Source organism: Stegodyphus dumicola, chromosome 1, assembly GCF_044657685.1.
Source record: "Stegodyphus dumicola isolate Sdum_Otavi_A_Nest chromosome 1, ASM4465768v1".
In the NCBI taxonomy this organism is placed as follows: domain Eukaryota; kingdom Metazoa; phylum Arthropoda; class Arachnida; order Araneae; family Eresidae; genus Stegodyphus; species Stegodyphus dumicola.
Window position 1 is genome coordinate 154,909,360 of NC_140768.1, and position 15,171 is coordinate 154,924,530.

Here is a 15,171-nt window from a genome sequence, read left to right on the forward strand (position 1 = left end):
TACGTGCCAATGTTTTCTTCAAGTTTCATCTGACTAGAACTTAGTTTTGCTAACGAGAGCTACGTGGTTATACGTACTACAAATCACGTATTTTGAATTTCCGGAATTAAATACCGTTAATTGACCTTTGGTTTTCGTTTGCAAGATGGTTCTAATTAATCGTTGTCCCATCATTTTCATGAAGAGTGCCTGGCACGATAAATATTCGGTTTTTTTTTTTTTTTTTTTCATGATTTAGAGCGAAAGGGTAAGAAAGCTAAAACCAATTCGTGTATGAATGAAGATTTAATTAGTTCTCGCTATGAATGTCAAGTTTGTTCGAACTTAACGTTCAATCGGATGGATGGCTGTGAATGTCCGAAACTGGCGCTCGTACCAACACCACTGAGGCATGCGGAGCCACTAAGTAAGCGGGGTCTTCGGTATTCGTCGGTTGACATTTCGTATTCCTACTTTGCGTGTGGCGTGACCAGTAATCGGATCAGGAGAAGGAAGATGAGTTCCGGCACTGCATGATTTGCCTTAATGTATGTGGAGCAATCCTTCGAAGATTGTAGAGTCATTAGATTATTTTTAAAGCAGGAGTGATGAAAAATGAGCATTATTCTAGCGGGAATCGAGCCACGGACCTCTGGAAAACCCACCCAGCGTGCAGACCACTACACTACGAAAGCATGCTAAGAAGGTGGGAGAAATACCTTATAAGATGACGATGAGATGTACCCGAGAACACGCTAGGTGAATACTTTTGTTGTTTCTGTAATTCTTCAAACTATTCGGCGTTGTTTGGGCGACATCCATCTTTGAAACATTGCTTTCTGGCTCCATTTTTAGAGCTATAAAAAATCGCCAAAAATATCAAGGGGCATCGTACTTAGAGGATAATTTGGCATGACAATCTTTTCCATTTTTACACTGCATATGCTCACCATGAGGTTGAATTTCTATAGAAATTTTGAGAGTCATGCTTCTTTGCCATTGTCCAGACAGAGCTCGGAAGCTTCAAAGAGTTCTTCAAGTTCAACGTTTCCTTCGAATTCGAGTATCAAAGGTTTTCCGGTAGAATGATATTAATCTTTCATTCAGGTAATTACATTTTTTTATAAATTGTATTGTGTTTATAAATTTTGTTCCTTTATTTGTGAAATATAATTGAAATCTGTTATCTTATTAAAAGATTAATTTAATTTCTTAAATCACAAGTACCCCTAGAGTAACTTAACAGGATTTGCCGGTTTATAGTCCGTGTATTCTTAATTTAGCTACTATTTCTTAATTTAGAACGTCCGCACGTACCATGTATTTTATACATTAAATGCAATCGTTTCAGATTATACAAATAATCAAATATCCAGTACAGAAACTTGATAGAATCTGCAGATTTTAGTCTATTTGTTTTTGATTTAGTTATGAGGTACTTTAGGATGACCTCAAAGATCATCTAACTTATGCACAGCTAATGTAAACAAGCAATGTAGATGAACACATAGATCACGTGACATATATTGTAGCTAATGTAAACAAACAAGGCCATTCTTCCTTTTTTCTTTCGGAACGTTTCTCATTGAATGTCTGTTCGTACTATAAAGTGCAATCGCTTTCGGATGCTTCATTCGTTTTACTTTAACTATTTCACTTCTGCTTTGCTTTGATTTATTGCGAATTCCTTAAGCTTGCTTTAAAATTTATGAGTAAACACAAAAGTAGACATTTATCTTCATCAATTCTTAATTTCAAGAAACAGGAAAAAAAAAAAGGTGTTGTGTTTGGAACTCAAGGATTGAATTTTTTTTTAAACTTAACCACTAATTTTATGCTAAAGCAGTATTAGTATTTGTATTAACGGGCGCAGCCCCCAGTCCACCTAGCCGGCATAAGCGGGCCATGAGGCTAAAAGGAGGATCGGCCAATCCAACCAAAAAGAAGGAGCCAGCAGCCCGGCTGCCCCTCGCCCCCCCCCAAAAAAAAAATAAAAAAGCAAAAATAAAAGTAGATCTAGTTTTCTATTCCGATAATTCTCTTATTCATATTAATAATGTTCATTATTTCTCTAGCATATTTTCTTGTCTTTCCATTTTTTTATTCCTATATTGCATATTGAATGATCTATACTTTGCCCTCACAGTCCCTGTCACAGTCCACGACAAAGTGAGCTGCACCTCCGTAAAAATTACATATTTTGCAAAAGCAGTTCTCCTGGAGGTGGAATCCGTTTAGATGGGCGAGAAACCTAACATAATCGGTAATTATTTGTTTAAGGTCCATTTCATTCATAATAGTAATTTTTTTCTTGATATATATATATAATATATATGTCTTAAATAATTGCTTCAAAAGAATAAAGTAAAGTTAAATTTAATTTTAAATAATTCTCTTGCGCCATTGCTGCAAGGAATGAAATTTGAATTTAACAAACATTCTCTATTCGTAAACAGCAAATTAAAGTTAATAAATTTAAATGAAATTTAATGCAAACAAACAAAGAATTAACTGCTGCGAACTAATCTATAATATCATTTAAATTCTGAGGGCATATGTAAATGAAGTGCAAGTATCAAAATCCATTAATAAATATAAAATTCGAAAAATTATTATTTAAAAAAATTTATTTATAAAAATGCATAAGTGAATGATTGTTGAGCAGGCAGGAGACTGACTTATCAAAAGAAAGTTAATACCAAACCTAACTCTTCAATCATCCAATTCGTTTTTAGTCATCCATGTAGGCAAGGGTCAAAGTCAAAACCAAAAGTAATACGAAATGTGGTGAATTACTAAAAAGAAATTTAAACAAGTGAAATTTTGAGACATTTGCAATTAAAAGACCATAATTAAAATTAAAAATTAATAAATAAGAGTAGAAAACGAAATTTTCAGAAAACCAAAAGTAATTTAGAAAATCTTGCCTACAGAAACTTCCCCGACACGAATTATGCATATAAATCTAAAAATAAAAAACTAAACATTATCTATAAAAATAATAAATTACACTTAAATAATACTAAAAAGGCAAGTAAATAGTAAGTTTTAGTTTAACTTACCAACTATATTTGTTTTTGGGGAGTGGAGAAGCATTGCCAAACTAAGTGATGTTAAGTAGTGTGTTCTGCAAACTTTAAATAGAAGGCGCAAATGTAAGGTTAAGTTGAGTGTAAAGCATGTCTGTGATAAATTTTAAAATATATTCTGTAAATTTTTAAGTAATGTAAAATGTGTGTTCTGTTGTAAAAATGTATAAAAAAAATTGTAAAATGCAAACTGTGAAAAAAACTGTTATTTGAAAAATGTTGCAAACTATCAAGGAATGTAAAAATTAGAAATGTTTTTGAAAAAAAGTACAAATAAAATTATTTTGAAGTAAAATTTAATTTTAATTTAGATTTTTTAAAATGTTATATTTAAAGAAAGAAATTTATTGTAATATTCTAAATTTATTAAAACTGGATTTCAACTGGTTTAATCAAATCTTTACTGGCCAAAAGTAAGAAAAATTAGAAAAAGATAAAAATCTTCACTCAATTCGGGTTATAATTGAGACTTTTGAAAAGAGTTGGCCCTTCACTAGTAAAAAGGAAAGAATCCAGTATAGATTAAATAAACATATTTACGAATTTTTACAATAAATATTTGCAAGATAATTCCTTAACTCTTCAAAATCCTCCATTACCCTCCAGTTAAGGTTTAAGTTAATGTTATCATACCATAAATAGTCAAAAAATTATAAAGAAAAGTTAATGCCTGCCTTTTTAATATATATATTAATAAATTGTGTTTGGACTTTGTTATTAACTTGAACACTAATTAGCTTTATTATTTCTTCTTTTAAATCTTCTATTTCAGTACATATGTTTTTAATTCTGATTATTTGGCTATAAAAAGTGTTTCTAATTACTTTTCTTGAGATATTAGAGTTCCAATTAATTACTTTAATAGCATTAAACTGGAAATTCCTACTTTTGTCATATAATTCAATTTTGCTGTTTTTAAATATATTAAAAAGGCAGGCATTAACGTTTCTTTATAATTTTTTGACTCTTTATGGTATGATAGCATTACCTTAAACCTTAACTAGAGGGAAATGGATAATAGTTTAATGCAACTCCCACAACTTTTTCCTGACATGCTTAACATCCTTTCAATTGAAAGATTGAATAATTACCTGAATTGTGAAATATTTAATAACTGCAGTAAATTCAATAATAAGATCTTTCAGCGGGTGAGAGAAATTCCTATGGGAGCAAACAGTTCTACAAAATATGTAACCTATTTCTTTTTGCTTTTGAATATTAATTCCAACTAAGTTTGAAAAAGAATGAATAAAGTTATTTGCAAATACATTTATATACATAGATGATATTATAACTTTTAATAATAATTTTGCTTTTGAACAATGGAAAATTTACCCAAATAATTTAACATTTAATAAAACTAATACGAATCAAGATAATATTGAATACCCAGACCTGCTCATAATTAAACACAGCAAAATTAAATTATATGATAAAAGGAGGAATTTCCAGTTTAATACTATTAAATTAATTAATTGGAACTCTAATATCTCTAGAAAAGTAATTAGAAACACTTTTTATAGCCAAATAATCAGAATAAAAATATATGTACTGAAATAGAAGACTTAAAGGAAGAAATAATAAAGCTAATTAATGTTCAAGTTAATAACAAAGTCACAACACAATTTATTAATTCATATATTAAAAAGGCAGGCATTAACTTTTCTTTATTATTTTTTTACTGTTTACGGTATGATAGCATTACCTTAACGTTAACTAGAGGCAATGGAGGATTGCGAAGAGGTAAGGGATTATCTTGTAAATTTATTGTAAAAATTTGTAAATATGTATATTATTCAATACTGGATTTTTTCCTTTTACTAGTGAAGGGCCAACTCTTTCCAAAAGTCTCAGTTATAGCCCGAATTGAGTGAAGATTTTTATCTTTTTCTAATTTTTCGTACTTTTGGCCAGTATTTAGTAAAGTTTTGATTAAACCAGTTGAAATCCAGTTTTAATAAATTTAGAATATTACAATAAATTTCTTTCTTTAAATATAACATTTAAAAAATCTAAATTAAAATTAAATTTTACTTCAAAATAATTTTATTTGTACTTTTTTCAAAGAAAAAAAAAAAAAAAAATTCAATTTTTACATCCTTAAGAGTTTGCAACATTTTTCCAGATAACATTACAGTTTGTATTTTACATTTTTTTTACACATTTTTACAACAGAATACACATTTGACATTACTTAAAAGTTTATAGAATAGGTTTTTTTAAATTGATCACAGATAACCTTACGTTAGGGCCCTATATTTAAAGTTTGCAGAACACACTACTTAACATCACTTAGTTTGGCAATGCTTCTCCACTTCCCAAAAACACATATAGTTGGGTAAGTTAAATTAAAACTTACTATTTACTTGGCTTTTTGGTATTATTTAAGTATAATTTATTATTTTTTATTGATAATGTCTAGTTTATTTTTGATTTATATGCGTAATTCGTGTCGGGAAAGTTTCTGTAGGCAAAAGTTTTTCTAAATTTGGTTTTCTGCTTTTATTTATTATTTTTGTTTTTATTTTATTTCTGGCCATTTAATTGCTAATTTCTCAAAATTCCACTTGTTTAAATTTCTTTTGGTTTTGACGTTTACCCTTGCCTACATGGATGACGAAACACGAATTGAATGATTGAAGAGTTAGGTTTGGAGGCAACTTTCCCTTGATAAGTCTGTGTCCTGCCTGCTCAACAATAATTCACTTTTGCATTTTTATAAATAAATATTTTAGGATAATAACTTTTGGAGTTTTATATTTATTAATGGATTTTGATACTTGCACTTCATTTACATATGCCCTCAGAATTTAAATGATATTATAGATTAGTTCGCAACAATTAATTATTTGTTTGTTTGCATTAAATTTCATTTAAATTTATTAACTTTAATTTGCTTTTTACGAATAGAGAATGTTTGTTAAATTCAAATGTCTTAAATAATTAATATTTTTCTCAGATGTCTCCCACCTATCCTTCCATTGTTTCAGCACATGTTCTTTCATAATGGTAACAGTCGTTTTCCTTGAGTCTTGAATATCCTCACCAATGGCTCCATACCCCAGGGCAGCCTCTTCGGCCAGTGCATCGGCCCTCTCATTATCACACACTCCAGAGTGCGCTTTAACCTAATACAGGTATAATCTATGTTTTAAGTTTTCTATATAACCATTAGATTTCATTCATAAACTCATTGTTATAAGTCGGGCAGGGCAGACAAAGCGTCTGAATATAGATTCATTGCATATGATTCTCGCAAATATGAGTCAAGCCAGTACGATAAAGCATTATAATACATTTAGTATTTCGTAAAGTCATCTAATAAATCTACGATATCGTCTACCTAGACTTACATTCGGAATAAAACTCTGTAAGCGGCCGTAGAGCAACTACATTCGACAGTCGGAACACATCACGCGGAGCGTACGATAATTGTGACGATCAGTAGAAGTTGGAGTTCGAGACTCACATTATAATACATTTTCGAAGATAAAAAAAAAAGAAAATTTACTATTCTTCTGCAAAATGCTTTCTTGAGAGTTCTTCACAACAGAAGTGTTTTAAAGCGATACCCAAATAGAATTCAAGGGATTTTTAAATCGCAAAATCTTTGTTAATTAGTATCACAAAATAAACTAAACGTTAACGTCTTTAATAATTAAATTTCACTTTCAGGTAATTCGAAAATACTATTTACAGTGACACTTTCTTAAAGGGTCTAAAGTACACTGACTACCGATAAGTATTTGGACAGTGATAGAAAAGAAAAACTAAGTTTATTCAAAATCAATAGTTGGTAGAGCCTCCACGAGAGGTAATTACAGCATGGACCCTCCGGGACATACTTTCCACAAGTCTTTGTATGACAGCTAGTGGTATTTTCTTCCACTCGGCTTGGAGAAGACATAGAAGTTCCTTCACCGATTTTGCACGGGTAGTGCACCCCTGAATTCGGCGATGCAACTCGTCACAGAGGTTCTCGATAGGATTCAGGTCTGGGCTCTGGGCAGGCCAGTCCATTCGATGAACTCCATTGGCACCATACCAAGCCTTGGCTAACGTCGAAACATGACAACTGGCATTGTCGTCCTGAAAGTAACAGGGGTCCAACCCGTAAAACTGTCATAACATAGGAAGCACATTGTCATCCAAAATAGTGCAGTAGACATCGGAGTTGAGCTTACCATGAATGGGGACCAAGGGTCCCAGCCCATACCAGGAGAAACACCCCCAGACCATAATTCCACCTCCGCCGAACTTGACTGTTGGCCAAATGCATTCTGGCAGGAGACGTTCTCCAGGTAGACGCCAGACCCTGCCATCCGAACGGTAAAGGGTGAACCTTGATTCGTCACTCCAAAGAACCCGTGTACACTGATCTACGGTCCAGTTTCGATGTGCTTTGCACCACATTAATCGAGCAGCGCGTTTGGACTTTGTGATCAAAGGCTTATGGGCAGCAGCACGACCATGAAAATCAAGCAGATGTGCTTCCTTACGGATGGCATTCATTGAAACAATACTCCCGGATGCCTGTTGAAACTCCTCGCGGATGAGAGCCATCGGTTAGGTGCGGTTCTTCTGAATTTCTCTCGACAGCTTTCGTCGGTCTCTATCTCCCAGTTTCGTTGGTCTGCCGACTCGGGGCACATTCCGACAATCACCGCTCACCTTTCACTTCTTAATCACATAGGCCACTGTCGATTTTGGGTACTTCAGATCGCTAGATATTTCCCTTAAGAATCGGCCACATTTGTGATACCCGATAATTATACCTTTCTTGAAATCAGAGAGCTCCGAACTGCGAGGCATCTTGCATGCGACTAAAGCCGATGCTGTTTCCTACACGATATATACCGGCGGAGTCCGTGACGTACCTTAGGACCGCAGATATCGTCATTTGCATAGGTGTCCAAATACTTATTGGTAGGCAGTGTATATATATATCATCTTTTACGGCATTTTTTTCTAAAACAGAATTAACCACTCACAGCGGGAAATGAATGATATTGTTATGGGTGAGCAATCAAAGTTCTGTAAGCGAAGTGTGTTGTTATTAATAGACAAGAAACATTCTTTTTGTATAGTTAGTAAGCTTTCAAAAAGTATTCTACGCAGCACTTTCTTCTGTTTTCTTTACGATTCCATTTACATACCAAGGAAGTTTCGTCCCAAAGGTAAAGACAAGCTCAGAGAAACCGTAGTGTGGTTCAAAATTCTAGAAATGCTATTTGTCAGATGGATCATCGCAAAAGTTGGAGGATTTTTGATCTTCCTCGAGCCAGTTATGTATGCCTGGATGAGGCATGATCTCGTTATTACTTTTGCTCCAAAGAAAAAGTCCCCGGCAAACAAACCCATCTGCGAGCTAAACCTGAAGAACGTTACCGGGTCTTTGTAGGCAAACAAATCTGCTTCCGTGCGTTCCATCACATCGCATATGCATAATTGATAGCGCACGCAACTTTCTTTTCGCTCAGTTTTAACTGAGGAATTTGCATCTCCAGTTCACGGCTTTCCGTCTCTTTCTCTCTGTGTGTGTAGCTGTATGCAGAGTACGCTTGTTTACTCCAAAAACAAATTTCAAATTCCAAGTCCTTTGTTGTATTGGGGCCAATCCCATTGTCTGTGCACGATGTTTTGCGTTTTTATTTAACACCCCTCTGTGTTCCTGGGGAGGAAAAGGGTAAAAACGTGAATCCTTTTGATGGAGAAGGGAGTCAGCTTGAGCAGGGGAGAGGGTGGAGGTTCATCGGAGCCACAGCTGCGTACATCCACTTGATCCTTAGCTCACTTACATAATTCCCGGCGCTTTACTTCGAAACTTTCCTCTTCCCCCTTTTTTTCCTTCCTGCGTCTTCTCCTCCTCCGCTCGCATTCGTATAACGCGATTTTTCCGGGGGGGGGGCGTCACATGCGGGTGGCAGGGAATGCCCGTTTCATATGCAGAATCCATTACTGCCTGCTCTGCTGCGTACGCTCTTGTCATACCAAATGAAGGTAGCTTGTTGTTTTTCTTCTCCGGCTTGCGTCTCGTTCCAGGAAGGAGAAGCGAAGGAATTCTCGCCCCCCCCTTTTCCGTGTAAGACCCAGCAGACACTTTCCACCCCCCTTCCATCAGCCACTTAGAGCATCAGCAGCAGCAGCAGTAGTAGTAGCAGCGAGGAGGTTGAAAGGAAAGCGCCGCATTAGGGGGGAGCAGAGCCGTTCTCTGGTCCTTAATGAAGATTGGCATCCCAGCAGCCCAGCTCTGCGACAACTCCCTGGCTCAAAATTCGATTTGCACTCGGGAAGCGGCAGCGTAATGGACTTGAAGACGTTTCATCGCACGCACGAAAAAGCCGGAGCGTTGTGTGCCTCCATTCCCAAGCTCACCCTTCCCACTTCCCACGTTGCTCCGGCTCCTCCTCCTCCACCCTTCGCGCATTCCCACTGCAATCAGTGGGACCAAGTAATGGCGCGCAGGAGAAAGGCATCCAGGGCGAAACTTAACGGATTTGATTTGGGTTGCCGGGTAAAAGAGGTCTTGATAAAGTTCTCCCCCCTAAAAATTACTTTAGTCTCATTGTCGGTTCTGTGCAATGGCGAGAAATGAGATTAGAAGTCCTATCTCTCGTTATACAGGTTCCTGCCATCGGAATGCAATAAGTGGCGAACCGTGTCAAAGCCAGCCGAAGCCCCTGGGCAAGACAGACTTCACTCCCATAAACCGCATTAGCCAGGTGACCCCTTTGTAATTATTTGCCTACATCGCACAATGCAAGCCCCCTCCCTGTCCGAAATCCGGGTTTTAAAGGTGGTGTATACCTAATCAGTTTAGTACTGACAGAGATACTGTGAATCGAAGGCACCCCCGTTGGAACAATATTTGCAGAGGAGGAGACAATTTTCATCCGCCTGCCATTTCGTCGGTCTTAATGACTAATTATAGGTTCGCATTCAGAACAGCTGTTGGATTTAATTCTGTAAGTAATATTCGTAACCTTAACCTTTCGTAATGCCCGTGAGGTCGTGTAAAAGTTTGCTGAGCAATGCAAAGAATGTCGGCCGAGTAGAGTTTGGGACGAATCTTAGAATTGCGGCTCAGGATTTACAGTTTCGTAATTCACTGAACTTCACAATCTGATAGTTGTAATCCCTGCGAAAAGCTGTAGACGGAGAACTGAACGGTTAAACTGCGAATATTTAGCTTACGTATTTTACTAATAAATATTCATTTTTTTGCTGGTGAATCTGAAAATTAAAAAAAGGGATCATGACAGCTTAATTACGTCGCAACTCCTTCTTCTTCTCTTCGCTCGTCTCTTGTGCTGATTTCAGCTGTGCCGCTACCTACGCATAGCGCCCCCACAGCGATAAAATGCATTATCGAAAAATAAAATGAAGTTTGGAATTAGCCGCTATGTGTGTTCTTCAAATGTCATCTTGCTAACTACATAGCAAAGTCGCAGTCCTCTCCAAGCCAGTCCGTTGCAAATCTCACCAAGTCATCGTATTTCATCCAATAATGCAGACTTATAAAAATAATAACGCAATTGTTTTACATCTAATGGAGCAATTTTATTACATGTATTTATAATATGATGATTTTGTAATAGCTGCGATGGATTGACGATTGTTCTTTGAGTTGGAATAACTTGAACAGGCTCTAAGATATTTCTCCCACTTTCCTAGCGTCCTTCGTAATGTAACGGTAGCACGCTGGGCCGGTATTCCAGAGGTCCGTGGTTCGATTACCGGCGAAGGCGGTTGCATATTTTTCATCTCTCTGGCTTCCAATCAACCTAATGACTTTCCAAGGCTTTATTGCAGAGTTAGAAGGATGGCACTTGAAGACGAAGGTAGCCGTAAATTAAACATATAATTTGATTCTTCAATAACCAATTCTTAAAACACGTATTCGTCTTTACACATCATCATCATTATGGGTGCGATATTCACTCTGCAGTTTTATATAGCTTATTACATCTTTAGACATATTTACCTACCGCTTATTGCTTACACCTGCTAGTTCTTGGTGGCAGCATCTAACCGAATAATCAATGCACTTCGAAAGATTTCACAACCAATCTCTCCGACTTATCACTTGTGCTATAACCCCACCCTTTCAGTTGATGCTCTTTTACTAGCTACACCCCATATGTGCATTGAATTCATTGTTGGTGAGAGAGCACTAATCTTATGGGAAAACTTTTTGAGGAAACCAAACAGTTTTTTCCTGCAGAACTATTGCCTTTTACCGACGGAGAGAAACGCTAAAAGTCAGAATGTTTTTCTTCAGGTAGTCTTTTCCGTCAGAGATCAGGTAGGCCTTAGATGGAAGGAGGAAAATTATGTGAAATCACGATGCCCAACAGTCTTATGTTGTATCAAAGCAGAAAACGTGAAAACTCAAATTGCTCTCACGGAGATTCGAACCTCGGATCTTCTTATCTCGACGAGTTAACAAATGGAACATGATACACGGGACATAATATTAATATACCAATTCATTTTACCCTAAAGTGTGAGGCAGTAAACCAAATCTAGACGTTGAGAATTATTGTTCATCTATTTCGAATAGGAAACAAGAGATATCGACTGTGCCCTCGCTATATTCACACCAAGTATCTTCAGTTTTAAGTTGAATGTGATTACCCTATGAATGCACACAAGGGGAATAAGATAATTCCTTATAAGGTCAATTGTATATCTTCAGGTTACTCTAAATTCTAAATGTTGTTCGCGGAGCTATAACCGCTTCTATCGTCTAATCCTAACTAACGACCTATTGTCTCATCCTAACTTCTAATTAGAACATCACAAACTCAGAAGTTTTAAAATAAATTTTTTATTTACTCTTCGGCTTGACGGTTATGTAACCTATTAACAACAAGAAATAAGTCTTATGTGAACACCACATTCTTCCTTGTGCGGCTTATTAAATTACACACATTTTGAGCTGCGCTTCATTTAAACTTATTTCCTCGAATTGCTTAATTAACTACTTAATTAACCGATTCCTCTAGGAAAGCTGAAAACAAAAATTAGAAATTTTGAAATTGAATATCTTGGAAATTAAATATCTTGACATTAAATATATATATATATATTAAATTAATAACCCAATGACGCTACAGTGGCGCACGAAGTAAAAAGGTGGTGGATGATGATTCTTCACTATCAGGATTTGGCGACCGGGTCCCCTAATCCTCAGTCGCCCTTTAAAAGGGTAAAAATATAAGGTATATTCTTCCTCGTTTCAGCATGCCTTCGTGGTGTAACGGTAGCACATTTGGTGCGTATTTGAGAGGTCCAGGTTCGAGTTCCGCAGAGAGCATCGTTCATTTTTCATGTCCCTATTTTAAGAAAAATCGTAATGTCTCTACAGGGCTATCCCAAAGCAATTACGGCTAGCAAAGCTAAAGTCGATGCAAGTAATTCATTTGCAGGTAGGAATAGTAGAGTTACATCAGCTATATCAGCCAAAGGTTTTCTATCGAACTCGAGAACTCTGCGCGTAAGTACATTAACTAATTTACATACAGCTTTAGGCCGATGGAAGTGGAAGTAAAAAGTCAGATAAAATAGTAAGATTGTAAGGATCTTAAGTTTTACTAACGTTTATTTTATTTTAAATCTTTATTATCACTTCTTATTTTCTACTTCCGGCCAGAATTAAAAGCTTTAAATTATTTATGCAAATTTGTCTCACCGGTAACCAGTTTTTTGGAAAAATTGGAGGACCACTTCATGATGTATCCCGTGCACGAGTTCCAGAAAGTCACCTTAGCTACCAGCGCTTTGAGGGGCCAAGCTCTTAATTGGTTCAAATGTATAGGCAGAAGTCTCTTGGGTCAAGCGGGAAGTCGCACCTATACTTACGAAAATTTCAAGACTGCCTTAGTAAAAGCCTTCCCTGTCGTAAGGGATCGTGCGAAATTAGAAGCGGAACTTTTCAGCATATACCAGAAACCAATTGAAAATCTCTCAAGCTTTATTTTAAGAAAAATTCACGTCTTCAAACTCTTGTATGGAAACCGTCCGGATCCTGAGATAATTCAAGTGATTTTGCCGAGGTTACTTCCCCAAGTACAAGACTTTATTGAATTAAGGAATCCGACTACACTGGAAAAGTTATTTGAGCTAGCAATCCAGTTTGAAAGTAGAAGAACGGCGGACATTGAAAGAAGACGCCAATATGAGCAACGAAACCAATTTGGTGCGCCAAGACCAAAGCAAAGTCAAGCACACGGCTACGGAAGCAAAGCGAATCAGTGGGCAAGGAAACCCGAGCATCCAAAAACAGCCGGCGAACGTCGACAGTTCAATAACAATCCAGGAAAAAAGTCTCAAGGCCAGTGGAAAAGTAGGAAAGCATGGAAAGGAAAAAACAAGATTTAAACTAAAACGGATTTCTGCTGACGGGAGGGTGCGGAAGTCCGAAGGCCAAGAAAACCCCTCTTCAAGTTAAATACAGTAATGGTGAAAAATTTGACTCTTCCAAAGATTGAAGTGTTGGTTAATAACATCCCAGCCACCGCACTCCTGGATACAGGCACCGCTATACGTTCGTATCAAGGACGAACAAGTAAAGATTATATTTTTTATAGTAAAGAATCTGCAAGCACATATCATCTTAGGAATAGATTTTCTTTCAGAGGCAGAAGCAACACTGGATTTTAACGAAGAGACCCTTAAGCTGACGATGAAACCAGTTCGAGAAAAGAAAACAGAACCGCCAATGTAAAACCTTGACCACCTGCCTAAGGAAGAGCAACAAAAAATCCGACAAGTGGTAAGTGAATTTGCTTCGTTATTTAGTGATATTCCAGGATTTACTCAAGTTACTAACCATAGTATCGACACCGGAGATTCACTGCCAGTTCGCCACAAACCATACCGGTATGATAAGAATAAAGAAAAATTATAGAGTGGCACATTAGAGATATGTTACGTAAAAAGATCATAACGCCCATCTCAAGTAGTTATGTTAGCCCGGTGGTTTTATGTAAGAAAAACAATAACTATCCAGTAACACATCCAAAAAGGTGGCGTTTTGCGATTGATTATCGTAAATTAAACTCCATGACTAAATATCCGGTATATCCGTTACCTATTATTGAAGAAATTCTAAGGAACATAACGTCTACCAAATACATGACGACTTTAGACTTAACGACTTGTTATTTTCAAATAGGATTTAGACCGGAAAACGTGCCTAAGACTGCTTTTATAACCAAGTCTGGCACTTATGCATTCCTGCGTATGCCGTTTGGCCTTTCAGGGGCACCGGCAACATTTCAGCGATGTATGGACATTGTGTTAAGGCCTGTTCTTGGAAAGTCCACATTTATCTATTTAGACGATATCATTATTACTAGTTATAATCTGCACCAACATGTACAGGATTTAAGACAGGTGTTTTCATTATTAAATGATGCCGGTCTAAAAGTTAATGTCGAAAAGTGCAAATTTGCAGCCCCTGAATTAAAATACTTAGGTTACAAAATATCTCAGAAAGGAATCGAGACAGACGAATCAAAAATAATCGCTGTGCAAAAGTATCCGCCGCCAAATACGGCGGAGAAGCTCTCCTCTTTTCTAGGACTTTGTTCATATTATAGGTCCTTTATAAAAGATTTTGCAACTATTGCTGAACCATTGTTAAAATTAAAAAGGAAAAAGGCAAGATTCTCGTGGACGGCCGAAGATAATAGTGCTTTGGAAAAATTAAAGCAAGCATTAACGCAAGCCCCGGTTTTGAAATTTCCTGAAAAGAATGAAAATTTAGAAATTTCAGCGGATTATGCGGTAGGAGCGGTACTTTCGCAAAATCAGCAGCTCGTGGCATTTTTTAGTCGAACTTTAAATCAAACACAAAGAAATTATTCCGCGACCGAGAGAGAGGCACTTGCAGTTCTGTTAGCAGTGCAAAAGTTCCGAGTCTATTTTGGAAGGGCGCCAATAACAGTGTATTCTGATCATGCGGCGGTAACTAGATTGTATTCAGGGAAAAACTTATCCCCAAGGTTAATAAGATGGGCACTCAAGTTACAAGAGTATAATCTGGTAATCAAGCACACCCCAGAAAGGAAAATATCGTAGCAGATGCCCTATCCAG

At 36.5% G+C, this 15,171-nt stretch overlaps 1 protein-coding gene across 1 annotated transcript in view; it reads right to left on the reverse strand.

Moving 5' to 3' along the window:
* The window catches only part of LOC118193971 (homeobox protein unc-42-like), a 169,168-nt gene that overhangs the window by 15,239 nt on the left and 138,758 nt on the right, over positions 1 to 15,171 (reverse strand). The window lies entirely within an intron of this gene.